This window comes from Pteropus alecto, unplaced genomic scaffold (genome assembly GCF_000325575.1).
Source record: "Pteropus alecto unplaced genomic scaffold, ASM32557v1 scaffold11, whole genome shotgun sequence".
Classification (NCBI taxonomy): domain Eukaryota; kingdom Metazoa; phylum Chordata; class Mammalia; order Chiroptera; family Pteropodidae; genus Pteropus; species Pteropus alecto.
Window position 1 is genome coordinate 6,151,798 of NW_006431956.1, and position 21,450 is coordinate 6,173,247.

General features: G+C 45.9%; 1 protein-coding gene across 1 annotated transcript in view; it reads right to left on the reverse strand.

Annotated features, from left to right (window-relative positions):
• Positions 1-19,304, reverse strand: part of BEND7 (BEN domain containing 7) — a 72,754-nt gene extending 53,450 nt beyond the window's left edge. Inside the window, exon 1 of the mRNA XM_025043491.1 lies at positions 19,225-19,304. The gene's annotated coding sequence lies outside the window, so the exon portion shown is untranslated. The remainder of the gene's footprint in view (positions 1-19,224) is intronic.
• Between the last annotated feature and the right edge of the window lie 2,146 nt (positions 19,305-21,450).

Genomic DNA, 21,450 nt, shown 5'->3' on the forward strand with positions numbered 1-21,450 from the left:
TCCTTCCTTTAGCCGAAGAAGCAGGGTCCTGAGCTAGGTTGCACACACACGCACACACACGCACGCATGGGGCGACAGGCTCCCGCAGAGCAAGGGGGAGTGTTTCCTTGCACATTTGGGACAGGCAGAGCAGAGAGTGAGAAGTGAGACCTGGAGACTAAAAGGAGCGATGTGACTGAAAAGCTGGGTCAACCCACAGAAGCTGGAATGAGGTGGGCGCTGGCCGCGGATGAGCCGCAGAAGCTTGTCCCCAGATGCCGTGGGGCGTGGACAGGCCAGCGGGTGTTCCCGAGACCGGGACTCGCTTTTTAACTGTGCTCACTTGCTACGTGATATGAGACAAGTCACCTACGCGTCTCAGACTCCAGCTTCCCGAGGTGTAAAACGAAGGTCGGAACCAGATCTGTGCTCCGCGCCCAAGGGAGAGGGAGGCGGGGCTTTTGCGGTTACAAGGTGCTAACAGGTGTCTGAAAGTCACCTACGTCCTCTTCAGAAAAAGTGGGTGCATTCCATCCTCACCATGACGCCCATGTTTGTTTTTTAACTGAGGGAGCCCAAATTCTTTGATTTAAAAAAAATGGTGCGAAGTACATGAGCGACTGAGATTTGAAGCATTCACCGCCCTCTGTTTGTCTTTCCAGTTCTAATCGGTCAATGTCTTCTCCGTGTGTAAACGCCAGGAAGAGGGAACTCGTAGGGGCAACAGGCTATCTAAGAGCGTGATTCTGTAAGGAAACCGTGCATTTTCCTGATTTCTTTCCAAACCTCTCTCTCTCTCTTCACTCACACTCAACTCGAAGAGGCCGTATCTTTTTAGACAAAACAAACCAAATCTGACCATGCTATGTGGCTCCCTTTTAGGTAAAACAATGGGAATCCTCTTGAGAGGTTGGTAACTATGCTTCTTGGACGTGGTCTAAACAAGATGCAGCCTGAATTCTGTCCTTTGCTAAATTTCAAGGCTCTACGAGATCGCTTTCCTTTACAGAAAGAATGTATAGAACACATACAGAGTCTTGCAACAGAGCAGTCATCACACAGGATCTCCCTTTGCTTGGCCAAGAGAGAAGGATATACTACACAGAGCATGATTATCATGGTCTGGGGTGATAGGAGAAGAAGATGTCAACATACAAGCAAATAGCAAGAGGTTTATGTAAACATCGTACGTCCATCTACATGCATGACTTCTTATGGAGGCTCACGAAGAACAGTCACCACATCTCTGCCCTACAGATGAACTAGTGTTGACATGTAGTAGATATTCCGTAAACCTTTCTTAAGCAAGTGAAAGAAATGGCTTATTAGAACCAGAATGAATCCAGTAGAATTAAACGTCATACTAAGAAATCTAAGATATATAAGATATATTGAAATATAAGGAATATATTGATAGAATGGGATGAAAAAGTGCCAGAAATAAATTGCTCGACAAACATTTATCGAGATATATAAAGATCTGGTATGAATTAAAAGGTACCCCCCATCTCTCAACATCTCTTACCCAGATCCCTTCAAATTAATTCTGAAAAATGGTCCTGATTTTTCCCAGCCTGTTGACACCTACCTCTTCCACCCGGGTGCCCCAGAACTCAGAGAGCAAACTGCCATACTATTTGCAGACGACTCTGCGTCCTTGGTTGAGCCAACAGACCTCCCCTGAGGAGCCCGCCTCTCCCAAGCTGTCATTCACCTCCCACTCCCTCGGGGCTGGGGAGGGTGGCTCCCCCAAATATCACTCTTCCGGCCCCAGAAGGAAGCTCACTGTTATTTGAGTTGATGCCACAGGGCTGCACCATGGTCCGCCCTGCTCCCTGAACAGCAGTCTGAGTGCTGGGCGTTTAAGATTCCGAAGGGAAAGTGGCAGGTGATGAAGTTCAAACATGGAGCGAGGTCATCCCATTAAGGACCTTACCTGCCAGGCTAAGGAAGAGTAATTTTACACTGGAGATATTGGGTTATCACTATGGGTAATTTTAAATTCATTATCCCTTTTAATATGAGGATAGTAAATAATCGGATCCATCCTTGGGAATAACAATTCTGGCAAAACTATGGTGAACGTGGTGTGGGAGAGAAAACCTGTTTGACTGTCATTGTTAAAGGCTATGTGAACGCCATGGAAGTCTGTGCCACTTGCTGGGGGTGACACTGGAGAGAGAAACACTTCAGTTTTATCACGCAGACTTGGTGATTAACTGGATGTATGGATGGGGGTAGGTGTGGTGCAGGAGAAGAAACTGTTAGAGATAACTCCAAGGTTTCTAGCTCGGGTGGCTGACGGATATACTAATACCAGTCAGAGAATTAGGAAAAAAAGCTTGCCGGGGAGTGGGGATATAATGGCCTAGTGTTGACAAAGAAAATTTAGATAATAAGCAGGCAATTCCTGGGCACAAAGTTGACGACAGAGCAGTACTCCAGAACTATTCTGTCACCTGTAGTAGCTACTACTATTACCTGTAGTAGCTGGCCCTCTGGATTGAGTAAGCCCCGGGGTTCACTAACAATTCAGGGCGTGGAAGGATGCCTTATATGGAGATACCAGATTTCCTACTAACCCAATGCGTAGAAATCTCAAGGCCCCATTTCAATATTGAAAGGGCTATGACCTCGTTTGTTTCCAGGCTGGTAGAGTGAGACAACCTACTCCTCCTGGCTCCATATCTGAGGCAGGTAGCAGTCACCAGGGTCGGACCTGACCCCAACATCAAATCCCCCAGCTGGGGGACCACACTTGGTAACTTGCCTCAACACTGGGCTGACAGAAACTCAAAGAACTAAGGGACAATTCCTCCACTATATTCAGTATTGGTCCCCTGATTCCGACCAGTATTGGTCCACTTTCATTATAGTATCGTGTCTGGTTTCATACTATTTTAAAGAGGCTGCTGAGAATCTTAAGGAGATAATGAAAAAGTCAACAACAACAGAAAAAAGATTCAAAGAACAAGAAAAGGTTAAAAGAGTTGGGTTGTTTCACTGAAAAATAAATGGCTATTAAGTGACTTAATTATCTTCAACTATATTATGGGTTATTATGGGAAGGACATTGTTTTTTATCAACAAGGAAAAAATGGACTGAAACTGTAGCCAGGCTGGGCAACATACGGTCTTAAAGAGCCGACTCTTCCAGTTCATAAATGCTAGAAAATGCGCAGAAGCATCTGAGCAGATGTGTAGAAGTGACCGTAAGAATGCTTTTCTGTTCAGGATGCTGCAAAAGTTCTGGAAGTGGATAGTGGTGGTGGTTGCACGACCCTGTGATTATACTTTTAAAAAACGCTGTAAAACTCCTTGTAATTTTTAGGTAATGACGTTAAAAAATAAACAGAAAAAGCTGAGTTATCAGTGAGAAATATTAAGATGACCAGGATTTGTACTAAGTGGTCCAAGTATCTCTGCCCAAATACTGGTAGCAGCTGGCATGGAGCCATGCTGCAGAAAAGACTGAACTACAGCCTGTCACGTTACGGCAGAGAGGGTAGGAGCAGGGAAGAGGAGACGGGGTCCTTCGTGCCTATGCTGTGGCTCTCACCACAAATCTCAACCAATGAGTCTAAAAGCGAAAGAGTTTGAAGTAGACCGTGTGCTATGAGAGGACCTGAGGTCGGCACCCTGATTCCAAACTCATACTGACACGCAGATGCTATCGAGGTCCCCCCTGGCCGCCCTCACGGACACAGCATGTTTATAAGGGACAAGCAAGACTGGCGTTCTAACTCAGCGAAAATGTCGGGCACTAGCTTACGGGACAGCACGACGGATTCCAAGTGAGCCCTTTTTCTGAGATGCAGTCTTAAGTGGAACCCCAACAAAGGAAGAGCAGTGCAGTTCTGCTGAGGAGAGTGTGCTAGGACCACGTTCCTGAAACAGTCCTTGGAGTACATTCGAGAATTCCAAGGGCGCCACACAACATAGTCCAAATGCCACTGAGCAGGCAAGAGGCGAAAAAGTGGCTACGGAATCATTCGATTGGTTGAATCGAAGACTATGATAAGGAGCATCTAAACTGCAAATTCATTGCCGTGTTCGAGGACCCTGTTAAACTGAAAGTTATAGGTGGAAAAGAATTAAGCAGCCCAATGCATTCATGGCATTTTCATCTAGAGGACAACCAAGTTTCTTTATAATCTATTTAGATAATGTCAGGTCCATTCATCCATTCAATAAATATTTAGTGCACTGCTACCAAGTACGAGATCCTGGGTGATGAAAAAAGAAAAGAAATGTAAGATACAGTCTCTCCCCTTCAGGAGTTTGCAGTCCAGCAGGGAAGACAAACGAATGCACAAGCAATTCCCAGAACACAATGCCTCTCCTGGAACGCTTCGGCACGCTCGCCCAGTGTGGGCCACCTACTGCCTTCAACAGGCTGAGGACAGGTACTGAGCAAGGATGCCATGGATCTTAGCTGGAAAACAGTTCTTCGAAGCCAAAAGGGCTAAACGAGCTTGCGACTGGCAATGAAGAGCCAGAGGAGCAGAGGAATACCTGGAAACGAATCAAGGACCAGCTGTCATGCTGCTTCTCAAATGTGCCCCTCAAAGAACAGCTACAGATGAAGGAGATAAACAGCCACGAGGAGTTTGGGAGTAAAGTCTTAAGAGGAGAATAAGGAACAATTTTCTTTGATGTCTTTGTTTTATCTTCAAAAATAAACGCAAACATTATACTGTGCTCTCCACCCGAGATGTGCAGATTCCCGCAGCCCGTGGAACGACACTGGGCACCCAGAGTCACATGTCTGCCGGTTTAAGAGGCTCTGGCTGGTGGAAGGGTAGCTGGACCATCACAGGAAGCAAAGGGCTGCTGCTTTTAAATCAGGCTTTTAAACGTCCCCAGCTACGCTTTCTAGGAATACATTTAGAGTGTCCATGATGGCGGAGGCAAAACCAAGAGGACATATTTTAAATGCCTTGGACACCATAAAAATGTCAAGTGTTCCAGGAATTAAGGAGAAGAAGAGAGTATTTTAAACTGGGCGGATGATAGCTGGCTTCGGGAAGATGGTTAGATTTGAGCTGGTGGATAAAAGATGGCCAGAACTTCCACGGGTGCTTTTGGGAAGATAAAAGAGAAAACCGCACTGAACAAAGCCTGAGGGCCGAGGAAGACAAAGCGGGTGATGGCGAATAAGCGTAGTTGAAGTTAAGGCACTGAAGACAAAAATGGAAGGACCTTGATGTTTCTACTTCATCCTGAAAATCAGACAGAATGATATGACACAGCTAGGACTGCCCAACCAGTTCAGCTTATCCACTCATCCCTCCCCCAGGTGTTCTTCTATCATGGGTAACTAACTTTTATTTTATAATAAATATAACATGGCTGTCCAACGTAATGTCCCTTTGATGTGTAACTCCAGCCATCATTAAGCGACTAGGTCAGAAGCCACCCCTTCAAGTAATGTTCAGGAATAATCAGGCCACAGACTTAAAATCTCAAATACACAGGAGAGATCTTATAAATCAATGAAGACGACAAATACCAATGATGGAAAAATGGGCAAAGGACATGAATATGTAATTCACAAGAGAAATAAGCTGTTTAAATCTCTTAATCTTCCTAATTATTAATATAATAAAAATTAAATAATGTGAAATTCTTTGTCTATTAATTTGGCAAAGACCACAGATTCATAAAGCCCATTTCTGGTGAAGGTGTAAGGTTACAGCCACTCTCGTATGCTGTTGGTGGGGAACGTTTTTCAAGAGAAATTTGGCAATTCCACATAAAGGAATTTCTCCTACAGAAATATCCAAACAAGTAAGTACCCACGACACATACAAGAGTAGTCACTGCGGCATCATTTGGGAACAATCCAAACACTTATCAACAGAGCATTAGATAAATGAATTATCGTGTATTAGCGTGATGAAATTATGGCGTATGTTTACAAATCTGTAAATAACAACAGCGAGCCCTCTCCAGTCATCTGGAAGTATGCACGTGGGACACTGTGAACTCGACGATGGTGGAGATCACTTCATTCGCTCCGGGAGTACAAGGGCCTCGCTGCCTGGCTCAGTCTGTGTGTGGTGAATGGCGATTCAGTGAAGCGAAAAGAGTCGCAAAATACGATAGGTCGTGATTCCATTTTCCTTTTTTGTAACACACATACACACACACACACACACTTTATATACACTAATGTTAACAGTGGTTATCACTGGTGAGTGTGATTAGAACAGGAGCTTCTACTTTCTATCTTGTTTTCAACTTTGTAAATTTTAACTTTAAAAACCATCTTGAAATGAACATACATTACTTTTTTTGTAGGAAAAATAATCTAGAAGAATTCCGTACACCCTTTTCCCATTGGTATTACAAAGCTGGCTATAAACACACTATTGTTAACAGTGGTTATCACTGGTGAGTGTGATTAGAACAGGAGCTTCTACTTTCTATCTTGTTTGCAACTTTGTAAATTTTAACTTTAAAAACCATCTTGAAATGAACATACATTACTTTTTTTGTAGGAAAAATAATCTAGAAGAATTCCGTACACCCTTTTCCCTTTGGTATTACAAAGCTGGCTATAAGGCTACTACTGCTGGTGGCAGCTTCGGACACAAAAACGTCTTCCATAATGTTACTCGGGAAAGATGGAAGTTGGGCGGGGACGAGAAGCAGGTGGTTAGAGACAGCAGTACAAGAAAGTAGAGGAAGGAGGGTGCTGGGTGTGGCATATTTTGCAGCCCGTGGTGTACATGCTGAGATTACCTCCTCCTGAAGCTCATTACAAAGGATGTATTTTAAAAGGAATTTGGATGTGGGTAGCGGGGAAAGTGTGAACGACGCCATGTATGGAACGCTTACTATGTACCAGGCCCTCTGGCAAACACTCTGCCTACACTTAATCCTGATAAGCAGGGAGGGGCTTGAATACTGAAGAACACTTCTACTTAGGAGAAAACTTCGAGATTAGAGGTTTACACTGGATCCGTCAGCCTCCGAGGTCTAACCACTTGGCGTACTCTACTGAACTGCTCGAGGGACAGGCTGAATGGCTGGAAGGACTCCACTCACAAAACAATGGAGCTCTGCGGTGGCCAGGAAGCTGTCATGACATGTGCTGGGCACTGTATGAACTAGTCAGCACCGTAACCACCTAGTTATGTTAACACACACGGCGGAAACAATGAAATCACTGGACCGAACTTTCTTACGGATTCCAGCTCAGCTGCACTGTTTCGGACTCAGAAGAATAAGGTTCAGATTATTTCCTTTTAAATTAGAAACATGGTTCACGGGAACCCTGTTAGTTCCACAAAAGCCAAATATTAAACCTGGGAACACGTGTGTCCACGATTCCACTGAATGTAGAGCCAAAGTCATCAAAGGCTGACGATGCACGTAGAAAAATTATAACAAATTGCAGATTAAGAGCCACTTTGATATTCCTGTAGCTGTGTAACCAAAATCTTGCCTTCATTCAACCAGAGATAACATAAATGTTCGGAATCTGCTGTTTAGGAAGAGACAGTCCTTGTAACATCATTTGGAAAGCTGACCCTCTGCTCTCCTACACAGAAAACTTCTGAAGAACGCTAGGGGGGAAGCGCAAAGCTCCCCTCCTTCCCGAGATGGTGTTTTCCACATCACACCATGCTCAGTGCAGTGGGAGCACGGTTAAGTACTGGCTGTACCACAGTTCTTCAGTCGTTTAATATTTTTAAATATTTCGCATTAAATGCGCATGCTGTTGCACAGTTTTATCTTCGATGTAAATAATATTAATAATGAAAACTGGACCACGTTCCCAGCACCTTTTTCTTTGAGGGAACTCTGATGACTTTGGGTCCAAAGGCACCTGGAGCATGGCAGGCTTCCCTGAGTGGGACTAACGGGGAATCTGCAGGGGTAAGGCCACCGTCGGTGGCTTCCAAACTTTTCTGACCCTGGTTCACAGCAAGAAATACATTTTTCATGATGACCTAAACACACACATAGGTATCCCATGCACACAACTAACACAAAAGTCTCCCGATTCACCCTTTGCGTGTGAAATGCACTCTGACATCTTCTATGCTGTTCCGCTTCACTATTACTATCATTGCCATCGTTACTGTTGTAGTCAGTGTTGGTGACAATCTGCTACATCGATTTCGAGACCCACTTGAAGGTCACAAGCACTGGTGTGACAAGCACTGCCTTAAATGTGAAGTTTCTCGGGACATGGCCCTAGGCGGGCTTCTCGTCCTCCACGCTCTCTGGATCCACGTCTCTCCATATGACGACTCCAGCCCTGACCCCACTTCAGGCTCCAGACCCAGACGTCCCACTGCCCACTGGACAGCCCACTTGGACATTTCAAAAGCAACTCCACTGCACAAGCCAGAAATCTGGGACATACCTCTCTTCCCCTCCCTCTCACAGCCATTGCTCACTGAGTCCTGCTTATCGTAACTTCTAAATCACTCTGAATCCTTTCACGTCTCTCCGCCCCCAACCCCATTATCATCTGATGGGGCAACTGCCAAAGGCCTTTAGTATCGTCCCCTGCAATGTGTATTCCACCTGCAAGCCCCTGCCTGACTCACCTCTGCGCAATGCCAACGGCCTCAGCACGGAGCCAGCTCCCTGCCCGCCGCCCCCACCTCCCCGGGGCTCTCTGCTTCGGCCTCCCCAGCCTCTTTCTCCAGCCTCAGTGCCTCCCACATCTCCCTTTATTCTGAAGTGGCATCTCTCAGGTCTGGCTGCACATTAGGGTCACCTGGACAACTTTAAACATACCAGTGCCCGGGCCTCACCTCGGACAATTAAACCCAAATCTAACCAGTGGCTGTAATGGACAGCCAGGGGACCCTCTGCTTTAGAGATAAGGGAGGTCTCGGAAGTGCTCCCACTTCCTGGACTTCACGCATCCTCAGCCCCACCCCCATACTTGTCTCAGGACTCAGTTGAAATGTCACATTTTCAAGGGTCTTCCCCCTTAATGCTCCAGGCCTGGCAAGGCCCCCCTGGTTCCACATTCCCATAGAAGCCTTAGTTTCCCTTATCACAACCAGATAGGCTTTAAATTGTCCTAGCCTGCCTCATGGCTATTCAATAAATATTTACCAAATGAATATAAGAATAAGTAAATTCTAGTATCAGATATGACAGGAAGCTACAGTTGAGGACAGCTGGGAAAAAAAAAGCAGTAAGTGCAAAAATAAAGCAAGATGTGCAAGATGTACATGAACATCCGTGACATCTACGAAAGAATTCTCCTCACTTCTAAGGAGTATGTGGGGGTGGCACGCAGGGGCCAGCCACTTGGTGCCCATATGCAATCATGTCTTCTTAGGAAAGCATTTCCAAAGGAGCCCAGCTCATCGTCGCTGTCCTCTTAGGTCATCAAAGACTATGGACAGGGACGCATTTCTCCCATTCGACAAGTGAGAAGATTAAGTCGCTTGCCCCAAATGACCAAAGTAAACCAGAGGAAGACAGATCAGATGTGGGCACACTTCTGCTGTTGCTTCTGGCACGGGCTCTCTCGTCCAGAGTACACAGTGGAACAGCAGGCTTATCGAGAATGCTGAAGCTAACATTCCTGTAGCGACTCCTCCTGCACCATATTTCATGCAATACTTATTAAGGTGTCCATTAAAGTCTCACTAGTAATTGAAAAAATTATATATGTGCAATGAGACTGAGTTAATGTTAACAGAAGAACCTTAACTTTTGCATCTCCTGACTTTTTACTTTCACGTTGTACCTTGACCTTGCATTTTTGAGGGGTTCTTTACATTTTATATGTCGGTATAAAATCATATTTGAGATATAATTCCATTAGCCATACAAGCAACTGCATAGGCTATTATGTTGCATCAACTTTTTCTGTAGAAATAAATTGTTAAGAATATTATTCCTGGAACAGAATAAATTCTTGGAATTACTGAGTAACTTATGTACCATACCACTGTTCCAAGAACACATTACTTATTTCATCATGACAAACTGAAGTTATTAATCTTCTGGCTTCCATTTCAACAATGAGAAATGCTGTGAGATGCACAGACACCTGCACTGCATTTCAGCTCAACTTTATATCATCGATAAACATCTCTGTTTTGGACACCTAGTCCAAACAAATGTTCGCGGAAGCCTCTACGTAGCATTTGATTTTATGAAACTATAAAAGTTCCTTGCTGTTAATTACAGAGACAAATGCCTCATCACACATTTGGTTACCAGATAGCATAATTAGTTTTCTCCATTAACCTTTCAGATATAAAATTTGATTTCCAAGTGAAAAAACATTGTAAAACCCTTGGAATTCAAATAGCACAGTATATTCGTACATGTTTGAATAAAAAGCAATACTAACAAAACAATTTTATAGATTATTATTTATAAGGATACTGATTGTCTGGAATACTGAAAGGAAATCTGTCTAAACTTCTTAATGATTTTATAATATATGACTACGTATGCATGCAATAAGCTGTCCTTTGTGTCTAGAAAGGAGGCACAGTAACCTAACCAAGAACAGAACGTGCCCTCGGATCTCTGTCTCCTGGGTACGGTGCTGCGGCTGACGGGTCCATCACAGCCTCTCATCTTTTCCTCTTTCATGGCGGCATCTGAGACAGCTCATGAGGGAAGGGTCTCAGGTCTACAGCAATGCAATAATTTCTTTTTCCTGCTCTACGCTATGGCCCCATGATCTTGGCCTGCGAAGGACCACACTCAAGCTCACATATGTAGGGGTGTTTTTGATTGTCACAGTGACTAAATGGGGTGCTCCCCAAATTTATGAATATTTATGCTGCCAATGTTCAGAGGCTGGGATCAAGACCTCCCGCAATGCACAGGACAGTCCCGTACTGTCTCAACTCAACAGACCGTGCTGCTCAGATGAGCTAACGTGTAACATGCTTTAACTGATATTCATTCGTTTATTCCAAACTACTTCTTGAGAGCCTACTCTGTGCAAAGTACTGTGCGCCAGGAACAGAATAATCTAAAAACCCTGTGCTGTAGGAATTCAAGCCGAGAACTGAGGGACATTAAAGGAGCGTACGGACAGGGTGGTAGAGGTCACTCTTGGCAGAGACCAGCAGGGCACACACCGGGCCCACAGTCCTGCACGATTCGATTCCACAGGCACCTTCACATCGTGCAGGAGTCTGCGAGGCCCCAGTGGGGCAGGGCTGGCATCCGCACAAGGGCGCAGTGTTGTAACCTGTTTCAGAGGTAAACTTTAGAAGGGGCCTGCCATTAACCTAATGAAAAAGAAAAATACGTCATGAAAAAATGACATTCCCTCGTCAGTGCCGACTGACTTTATTCCTGATTTGTGAGGTCCAGTTAGCTTCCGAGAAGGATGTGTACATTTTCACTTCGAAAATGGGTGGGAACTTAAGAGGTAAAAGAGTTGAATAATGAAGTTTCAAAATGGCTGATTTCGCCACTTTATTTTGAATTTAAAAATCAGACTCCTCACTCTTTCACTGAACATCTGTCGATGTCTGTTACGTGACCAGCACAGTGCTGGGCAGTGGGGGCAGAGGTGATCCTCAGGGAGTTCACGACCCAGTGGGAGAGAGAGAGAAGTAAACTTCGATAGGGACATGCACAGGATGCTGTGAGGGGCAGGTGAGAGGGGAATCGGGAGGACTACCTGGAGGAAGCTACATCAGCTTGGTGTCTTTAGAGATAAGAAGAGCCAAGCGGAGAAGAGGGCGGATGGTGCACATGTGCCAGTCCCAGCAGAGGAGGTGGCACGTGCAGCTACCAAGGTGAGCAATGACCTGGCTGAAAAAGAGCAGAAGTAGGGCCCGCTGCAGGAAAGAAAAGCGGTTAGGTGTGGCGGAAGCACGGAAGGCGAGAAAGGAGGTGTCGGGAATAAGCTCCAAGCAGACAGGTGGCAGGTCACGAGGGTCTCACTGGTCATGCTTACGACCAATAAGCCACAGTCAAAGAAGCAGCTCCGGCAGGGGAGCAACCCTTAGAGCTGCACGCAGTGCTCCAAGGGGCTTGAAGGCACCCTCTGGATAAATCACTGAGGTTCCACGCCTGTTCCTTCTGCCACCCCCTTCCCCTCCCCAAAGCTGTTACATTCCTCTCCAGGTACTGTTCTCTCCACTAATCCACTAACTTAAAAGAATAACAGATTTGCCGTGTAAATGTCCTAGATCTATTTTTAACTTCGAGATGCAAAACACACTGTTCCGAAATCTTTATTCTATCTTATAGATGGCCATATTCTTCTCTCCCAAAAGTAAAAATCCATATTCCCATGGGAACCAGAGAGGCTAAATTATTAATACATCTCCTTAGATTCTGTCCTTCGTGGATTTCAAAAAAAAAAAAAAATGATTTGGTCACAATTATGTCGGAAAAGCAAGCTATCACAGCACAGCACACATTTCCCTGGCTGGGCAGTTGCTGAACCACACTGAGCCTGTATGAGAAACAGAAAGAGGCAGCTTCCCCCGAGACCCGGGCCTCGGCCAGCAGGCCTGGCTTGTGCACCGCGTGCAGGGGCCGTCCCCTCACAAACGTGACTTTCGCCAGGGTCTGCTGTTGTTTAGTGCATGCCTTTGTTTTCGGAAACTTGCCTCCCGTGAACCTGAGATCTAACAATGTCAAAATCAATTTAGAAACAGGTCACTGCTATCCTCAGCACCTCTGTAAAGTTGTAGTGACATTACAGCAGAATTCGAAACCGGCGGAGCATACACTACTTTTAAACTTGGTTTTCAGTGTGGAGCTGGCTTTCAAAAAGATTTCAAGTTGACTCTCACAAATCAACATCAGAAATTCCAAGTTTCTGTGCTAGTTTGGTATATTTAAAAAGCTTCTTCCAATTAAATGGGGCCTATTTTTGTTTGGTTCACTAAATGTCGCTAACATCTTAAGACACCAGAATATTTTAAAACAAACCTTCAGAGTCCTATACAACAGTGTCCGATATATCCATGCATTTCGATAACAAAGATTTGAACTGTCTTTTGAGATGCCTTCCGATTCTGAAGGAGAAGGGAAAATGGGATAATAACAAATATAAAGCATTTTCTACTTTGGCAAGTGTTTTACTATATAGGATTTCCTGTGTGCTGTCGGGGAACGGGATGAGGGGTCGGGCCGGCGTCACTAGTCTATGACAGAAGATGAAGCCCTCAAGAGTTCTGTCCAAGGTGTTATGAGCTGTTCGCTTAAGATCCCAAGCACGGTTTTCCGACTGTAAACCTGACTTCTCTCTACTGTGCTTTACGGACTGACAAGGCTTCCAGGTAGTGTGTGAACTGAGCTTTAAAAACCGAAAGGAGAGACCAGGTTGTACTAGACGAAGTGTGGACACGGGGCGCGACGTGGGAGGAATGGGGTATGGGGAAACTAGGAAGGCGAAAGGAACGGGGGCCACGAAGGGCACGGTGCTTCGGTGCTTCGGGAAGGAGTGGCGCGAGACCAGCTGGCCGCGAGCAGCGTTTTTACTAAGGGGGAAGCGGAGGATAAGGCTAGAAAGGTAAGCTAGGAGCGGCAAAGGGGGAGGAGAGCGGGGCCTGCCTTCCTCAGAGGCTGCACGGCCCAGAGGAAAGAATGTGGGAAGCCACGTCCAAATCTAGGATCTTATCTACTGAGCTATATGACCCTAGGCAAACTGACATTTCCAAAGGCCCATTTTTCATCTAAAAATGGGCATGACCGTACCTTCTCGGAACTGGTGCGTGGGGTGAATGAGATAGTGTGGGAAGTGCCCGGCGTGCGGTGGAGTTAAACAAGCCTTAGCTCCTTTCTTCCCAAAGGGGCCCCGGGCTTTCCCGCATCGGGGCTTCCGGCCACCCTTCTCCTTCTACCTATGGTGCTCCCTTCACGTGGTGCTGGGGAGAGGGTGAGGGGCTGCGGCCTAAGATCAGCCCGGGTGGGCAGAATGGGACAGGTGGGGCGGGACTGCTCGCAGCTCCGACACAGTGACGAGAGTGCAGAGCTGGATGAGGCTACCGATGACGGTGTGACCCTGGGCAAATCACTGCCGTCTCTGAGCTCAGCTTCCCGTCTGTGTAACAGATATGACACTGGCCTCAAGATGTAGTTGTGATATTACCTAAATAACAAATGGAAGTATGCGACAGACCTAACTGCAAATGCCTCCCAAACTTTGGGCAGGGAGCAGCACCTGCGGGCGACTAAGTCTGCAGCCATAGCTACAGACACGCTCATCTGTGCACTTAACATTCAAAGACGCCACCGGCGCTGAAGCTTCCTCTAGAGGCTCTCTCATCTTAGACTCTGCTAGGAAACCTTGGAAACCATCTAGACCAGAGGTTTTCAAGTTGTGATGAGGGCACCCTAACAGTTCTGCAGAGGCCCGCAGGGGTGGGGGGCAGAGGAGTGTGGGGCGTGGTACAGGGCGCCCTGGGCCTCCTAGCCCTGCTTCAGGCAGCCCCCTCCCCTTTCCCCTGCTGGACATACCGGGCTTCCACATGGGGGTGAAGGGCATGGTTTTGAAGCACAGACCCCGGTTTTATCCTGGTTCCATCCCTGAGTAACTGTGAACTCCTCAAATTCCTCACTCATTGAGTGCGGATGAGAATACCTTTCCTGGGACAAGTAACGGGGTAACATATACAAAGTCAGAAGCATTGCGCCTGACACACAGCCAGCTCTCCATAAATGACACCTACTATTATTGGCCACATTCCTAAGCCCAAGAGCCACTCGTAGTGTTCTGCCCCCTTCACTCCATCACCAAAAAAGGGGAGAACTGGCGTGAAAAAGGTCAGGGACCCGAGCACGTGGTGGGGCCACGGTGCCGAGGGCGGAGCGGCAGAGCGGGTGTGCTGGGCGGCTGGGTCTCTCTTTTGCGCTCTCAGCCTGTCACTGTATGGGAGGTCGCTTCTCGCTCTCGGAACTCCGGCCACAGACGCAGTGAAACACCGCAGCCTCCCTCCTCCTGGAAGGAGGCCCGGCTTCTGAGCCCTTGGGGGTGGGGGGAGGGCAGGCCACTGGACACCAGGGCAAGAGCCCGCCCCTTTCACACGTGGACCCACCCACTTCTCGGGGAGGAAAATTACACTCCCGTTAGGGCCTAACGCCCGAGACCACTTGGAAAAGTGGGAAGGAAGTTATCGAGTGGGTCATTTTTGAGGAGTCTCTGGGGACCCCGGCGGGGGCAGCCATCATCAGGAAGGCCGCTGAAAAGAGAATCAGAAATTCGGAGATCTTGACCCTGCTCACTTGGCATGGCTACTACACCCTGTGCTTCATCTTCTCAAACTTTCATAACTGAACTGGATATTAAAAAGAACAGGGCTTGGCACATAGTTGGAGCTCAATAAATATTTGTTGAATGAATAAATGAACACTTAAAAAATAGACATGTTTCAAATTCATATACTATAATCATAAATCTAAACCAGCATTCAATGTATAAGAGATTTTTATTGAGTGTTAGTGTTATTATTCTGAATAATAAATTGCCTCATTAAAATACTTTCTCAAAGTGCCTTGCCGCCAGCTGAGGTCCCTCCGGTGATCCTTGAACTTGCCTGTCTCAACCCGGTAGAGGGAAAAGATCTTTGGACAGGACTTGGGTTTGCTCCAGCTTCTGCTATTTATGAGCAAGCCACTTAACTCGGAGCCTGTTTCCTCCTCGGGGTAGCGGGATCCATAACACCCCCTGACTACCTCACGGGAACACTGCAAAAGTCACAAGACGACAGATATGAAAGCGCTTTCTGAACCACCAAGTGCGACCCGCACTTCACGTCCCGCTGCAACGACCCCGATCCTGCCCCGGGGCTCCCATCGCGCTCCCGCCCGCGTCTCCCCCGGCTCCCTCTGTGCATCCCAGTCCTTCCCGAATCCCAGGCCTTGCCTTTCGGCAGCTCTCCACCAGACCCTGAACTGGATCCTTCCCTGCCAACTCTGCTTTCGCTCATTGCCCTACAGGTGCACATTTGCCATTTGGTCATCGGTCACACAGAGAGGCGGTACGGTGGGGTGTTCACGGCTTGGGCACATCTGCGCGGGGTCCCAGCTGTGGCGCTTGCTATTTGAGAGACCACTGGCGGGCCACCTAGCACCTCTAAGTCTCCTCTACAAAACAGGGATGATAAGGGCTCTTAGATTTGCTCTGAGAGGTGAATGAGATCATTCACATGAAGTATTCCTCGCAGTGCTGTGCACACCGTAAGCGCTCAGCAGCTGTGGCTGTCATGACGACTGGAGCTTGCTCCTTCACCGTGTCCCGATTTTGTCCTATCTCCCCAGCTGGATTTTCACCCTGGAGAGCAGGGTCCCCTGTCCTATCCATTTCTTTGGTTACCCCCAACCCCACTCCCATTCCCGAAAGGAGCTGAGCTCATAGTATTTTTCCCAAAAACACCTGCTGAATTGATTAAAAGGACTTAAATTCTTCCTTAAAACCATGCTCAAATCTTTCCCACAGCCCATCACAGCCAGCTTGACAAAGTCAATGCCCACTGGGACGAGTAACCTCTGCCGACCCTGCTACCACCCTGAAAATGTGCGAGTGGCCGCAAAGCACACAGCCAGGCCATTCCCACTGCAGAGCCGTCCTGCTGTGCGGGGTGCCCTGCGTAGCCGACAGCCTACGAATATTCCAGAGAAACACTGTTCATGTGGGAACCTCTGCCAAATTCTGGAGCGCCCTCTCTCCCCGGGACAGGCACTTCACTCTCACAGGTGCAGACAGCGTCAGGGGTAACACATGTGTCTGACCACGGAAAAGCCCGTGCAACCTCTGAAGGGCTGTGTTTTAGGACCGCATTATACGTGAAACAGTTCTTCTGGAGTTTTGCTAACAAACTCCCTGAAGTTATATAATGGATAGATGCTGGCAACTTACGAAACAAACGTGATTTAAATCTGTGTTTTGAGAAGAGTAACTATAAGGTAAAAAAGAAAAAAAGGTCCATTTCATAACATGGTCAAAAACAAAATTCTTAATTTCACACACTATCCATAACTCTTCCCAATTGCTCCAGAAATTACGTTTGCGTAATCATTTGCTCTTCCGCTTTTTTTCCTAAACATTCTTTGGAAAGCATATCACACCTTCCCCAGAATGAGCAGAAGACTCAGAAGTAAGCCAGGCACACTTTCACGCTCACGTTCGGTCTTTCGTCTCTTGATGTCTAAGGTTCTCCTGCCAGATAACTTGGAAAGCTTATCCCAACCCTGGGCTTTCATCGAGGTTCTCTTATCTTCCTGAACCTGAGCTGGGAAAAATGAAAGCAGCGATGTCTGCCCCTTCAAGAGTGTGCATGTGACCGAATTCTGAGCACTACTATCTCCCTGTTTTTCATCCTCCACTCTCTCATATCCAGAATTAACCTGCTGTAAAGCGTCCTTGCTGTTTTCCAAGTCCATAGCAGGAAGGGGGGGGGGGGAGCCTGCTTCGTTGGAGAATACTCAACCAAGACATGATGTTCCATTTTTATGATAAATGTAAATTTTCTACTACTCGGCAAATTCTCCATTTCAAATGGCTAAGCCTGTTTTTCATCCTCCACTCTCTCATATCTAGAATTAACCTGCTGTAAAGCGTCCTTACTGTTTCCCAAGTCCATAGCAGGAAGGGGGGGGGGGGAGCCTGCTTCGTTGGAGAATACTCAACCAAGACATGATGTTCCATTTTTATGATAAATGTAAATTTTCTACTACTCGGCAAATTCTCCATTTCAAATGGCTAAAAGGAGCGGTACCTAGACACAGAATTCTAAACGGTTAAGTTTAGGGAAATGAAAATACAGAATTTCAACTAAGTTTAAGGAACAACGAGTACAATGCAAGAATATTCTCCTTCTGGTTTACAGCGTTTCATCTGACTATCGACCTTTTGGATTTTAGTTCTCCTACCAGTAAACAGGTGCTGAGAGCAGGCTGGCCTCAGTAATATTCTCTCCCTTGATGGAACAATCCACGTTCTTTCAACGATCGCTTGTGTAGGAAATGCTGACGTTTCCCTCCTATTTTACCTCTATCAAGTGTCTGTCTGACTTTTAAGTCCTTTGCAACTCATCCTTTCTCTTCTTCAAACAACAACAAAAAAAGAGATCCCGGTGACAGAGGACCGCGCTGTCTGGCTTCCACACTGTCTTCATTTGTGGCACTGCTTACCCTGGGTCTGAGCAGCAATCCTGCTTCCTTAAGCCCTGTCGACTCTCCCCAGGGATATGGCAATCCTGGCCCTTGCTCTTAATCACTCTTGCCCAGACTTTCTCCCCTTCTCCGCTTCCTTGTTGTGCAGCATCCAGCCCTTCCCCTACAACCAGTGGTGGAGAGGCGTCCAGCATGGGCAAGGTCAGAGCCAAATGCCACCGTTTACTCTCCCCTCTGATTTATGGGCCCTTCACTCCTAGAGGCGAAATCCTAAGTCGTGTGATTTTTGGCTCGTGGTCTGCAGAGAACGAACTGCATATGCAAGTTCCTTCACGTACGATATTTGTACCCAAAACTACACGTAGAAAGAGTGGCAACATTTCGGGCTACCGATTCATCCATCATGCAGCTACGCTTGTCAGAAGGTCTCAGAGAAGCTGCTTTTGCTCTGTTTGTCCCAGAGCTGAGCTGGGAATGAGGACGGTGAGAGCAAAGCATGGCTAGTCTCTGACCCCAAATGTTGGCATGAAATGAACGCAAAGCCAGGGAAACGAGGAGCTGTGCAATGATAACCAGGACTATCGAGAGGAGGTTACGCAGACGATCGCACTTTTATTTTCCTTATGCTTTCTGACTGTAGATTTAATTTAATTTTGTCATGGCAGGATTAGCAACCAGGCCACAAAGGTGAAGGGACATTATAATAAGACAGCGTATTAATCCTCTATCCCACCCAAGGCAGAAGGGAAACCAAACAAATAGCAGCTTCCTGGAAATTGAATTTCTGTTATCCAGATGTCAAAGATGTAATACCCCAATTACACAAACTATTGCCAGTGAAGCATGCCAGCAAATATGCAATGTAAATGGGGTGAACGCAGAGCGACAAAAATGCACCGTCAGCATCTGGCTCTGGGAGTGAGTGATAATTAGCACTGTGTGTAGACACTAATAAACATTTATGTCTGAAATTACAACTTTTAGCAATGTTAATAAGGGATATATTGGCAATCTGTAAAATAAAAGGTCTTGAAAAGAATGTCATACATTAAGCAATGGCAGACATTTCCCGTTCTGGCACGATCCCCTCTTATTTTTTCCCCTAATTGCAAATGGCCACGTTTTTTTGCTGAGAAATTAATTGACATAGGAACCTACCTAAAAAAATGGGTTGTGTCTCTTTGGCTTCCCCATTAACATCGCTGCTGAATTCCGAGACCTTATATACCTCATGGTGATAATCTGGGATGAGAAAACAATCAAAAATTAGAATCCTAATGGCCTGCAAGATATGAATGAACAATAAAGACTAGAATCTCATTATATATATAGTATGGATAACCTATACTTCCATTTAGAAATATAATTTTCCAGAACTCAGTCAATCACAGCATTTGTAGTCACTAAAAAATTCCCTAAAACTTTGCTTACTCTGAAGTACACAAACTTGAAATATTACTTTGACTTTAGAAAACGGCTTTGCTTGATCACACGGTTTTCACAGTAAATTTGGCCCACAGATGCCAATTACTAGGCTTCTTTTCTTTCAAACGACAAAAACGTTTATAAAGAAAAAGGAAAACCTTGCCCAATCATATGCCAGGGAGGGTTCCGAATTTATTTCCACAACCCATTTTCATGAGCACACGAATAATGGTATATTTTAGAGTTACCTGGCACTCTCAGTTTACCCAGAAAAATCTCTGCCTTTGAGCAGCTTTCAGGCAATCACGCTGGAAAAATACTGATTTGTTATTTCGAATATAGTATAATTTGGATAGGAGAGCAAGATTCTCATCTCTTACACAAGTGAGTCTTCTGCATTCAACTACTGCACTTTAATATGCAATGGTTTATTTTCTAAAAAAGCACCTGCAGAGCAGAGAGAAGAATCAGACCCATAATTTAGGGGAGAAAAGAAAAAAGAAAAAACTTGCTATGTCAGTCAAACTTTAAAACACAATATTCTACAAGCTTCTCTATAGAGGCTACTGTGTTTCGGCAATCTATTTCTAAAAAGAAAATCATCTAGGTAAGAAAATACAGGTTTCTTCTTAACAGCTATTCCCTTATTTTGGCCTTGGACCTCACAGGACAAGGTCTAAAGAAGTACTCTCACTTTTAAGATAAAGTAGTAAGTTTCCTGAGGTCATAAATAAGAAAGAAGCCTGCATTCCTGAATGAATCGGATAGACCAATAGGTCAGTAACACATGGAGAGATTTTAAAAGTCCAAATGACTGAGTAATCGACACTGCTAAGGAACAAAATGTACGTAGAAAAAAGAAAGAGCCAAATATTTTAAATATGTAAAACTATTTCAGGTCTCTTTCATTAAACAGTGTCAAACTAAATCAGGGAAAACATATGAGTAGATCTTCAAAATGTCGATAATAAAACCATTTTCAGACGAACTAAGAGCAGGTTTTATTGAATTCACATCATAGTTAGCTTAGTTTGAAAAGCTCTATTACTTGCAATTGCCCTCTAATTTTCATCAGCTTACATGAGACTTCTCCGGGTTGTTAAAACAATCCCCATGCTCGCTACTCTGCTGCCAAAGCTAGAGAAAAGTGAGGGAGGAAAGTGGACAGGTTCTGTGTTTAGGTTTTGACCTCAAGTCCATTCAAAGAAGCTATTTAAACAGGGTAGTTCTAAACTCAGTATTAGGACTTAAGACATTACCATGAAAAAAAGTCGCCTGCCCCCTGTTTAAAGTGACAAAATGCATTTTGATAGACATATTTTGACATCTGCTCTTAAGTTCTGACCGTTTAAGAGTCAAATCAGTAAACTGAAGACTCTAACAAGTAACTGAACACGGACTGCTCAGCTGATGACACTGTCCAACTTTCCTCTCCCCTGGCGAAATCAACCCAAACCCAGAGAGATTGGTGGTGTACACCTGTTAAATCGTCAGGAACTGGCTGGATTTTTTTTTTTTTTTTTAATGATACTTCTCTGGTAAGCGATCTATTCTAAAACCCCTCTCCGACCCAAATAACATCTCTCGAAAAGATGTTGGACGTCGACAATTCTTACGTGGTCTTGTACGCCTCGTGAGCTCCTTTCCCATTCTCCAAAGAACCACCACCACCTTTTCCCCCTTCTCTTTCGGGGGGGAAAAAAAAAAAAGCCCGAGCCCACAACCATTGGTCGGCATGGGTGTCCGCACGGCCTGATGGAAAGGCGGTTCTCCCCCCAGCCCCCACCCTGGCCGCGGGAGCGGAATACCAAAGAGGGCTCTCTCTGCTCCCCAAGTGTCATTGTTTGCTAATTTCCTCAGTGCCCTCCGACTTGTTTACGCGGAATACCCACCTCCCGCCTCCCCCCGCACAACTTTGCCGGCCGCCCGGCGTGAGCGGCCGCGGCCCGCCTGGGGGAG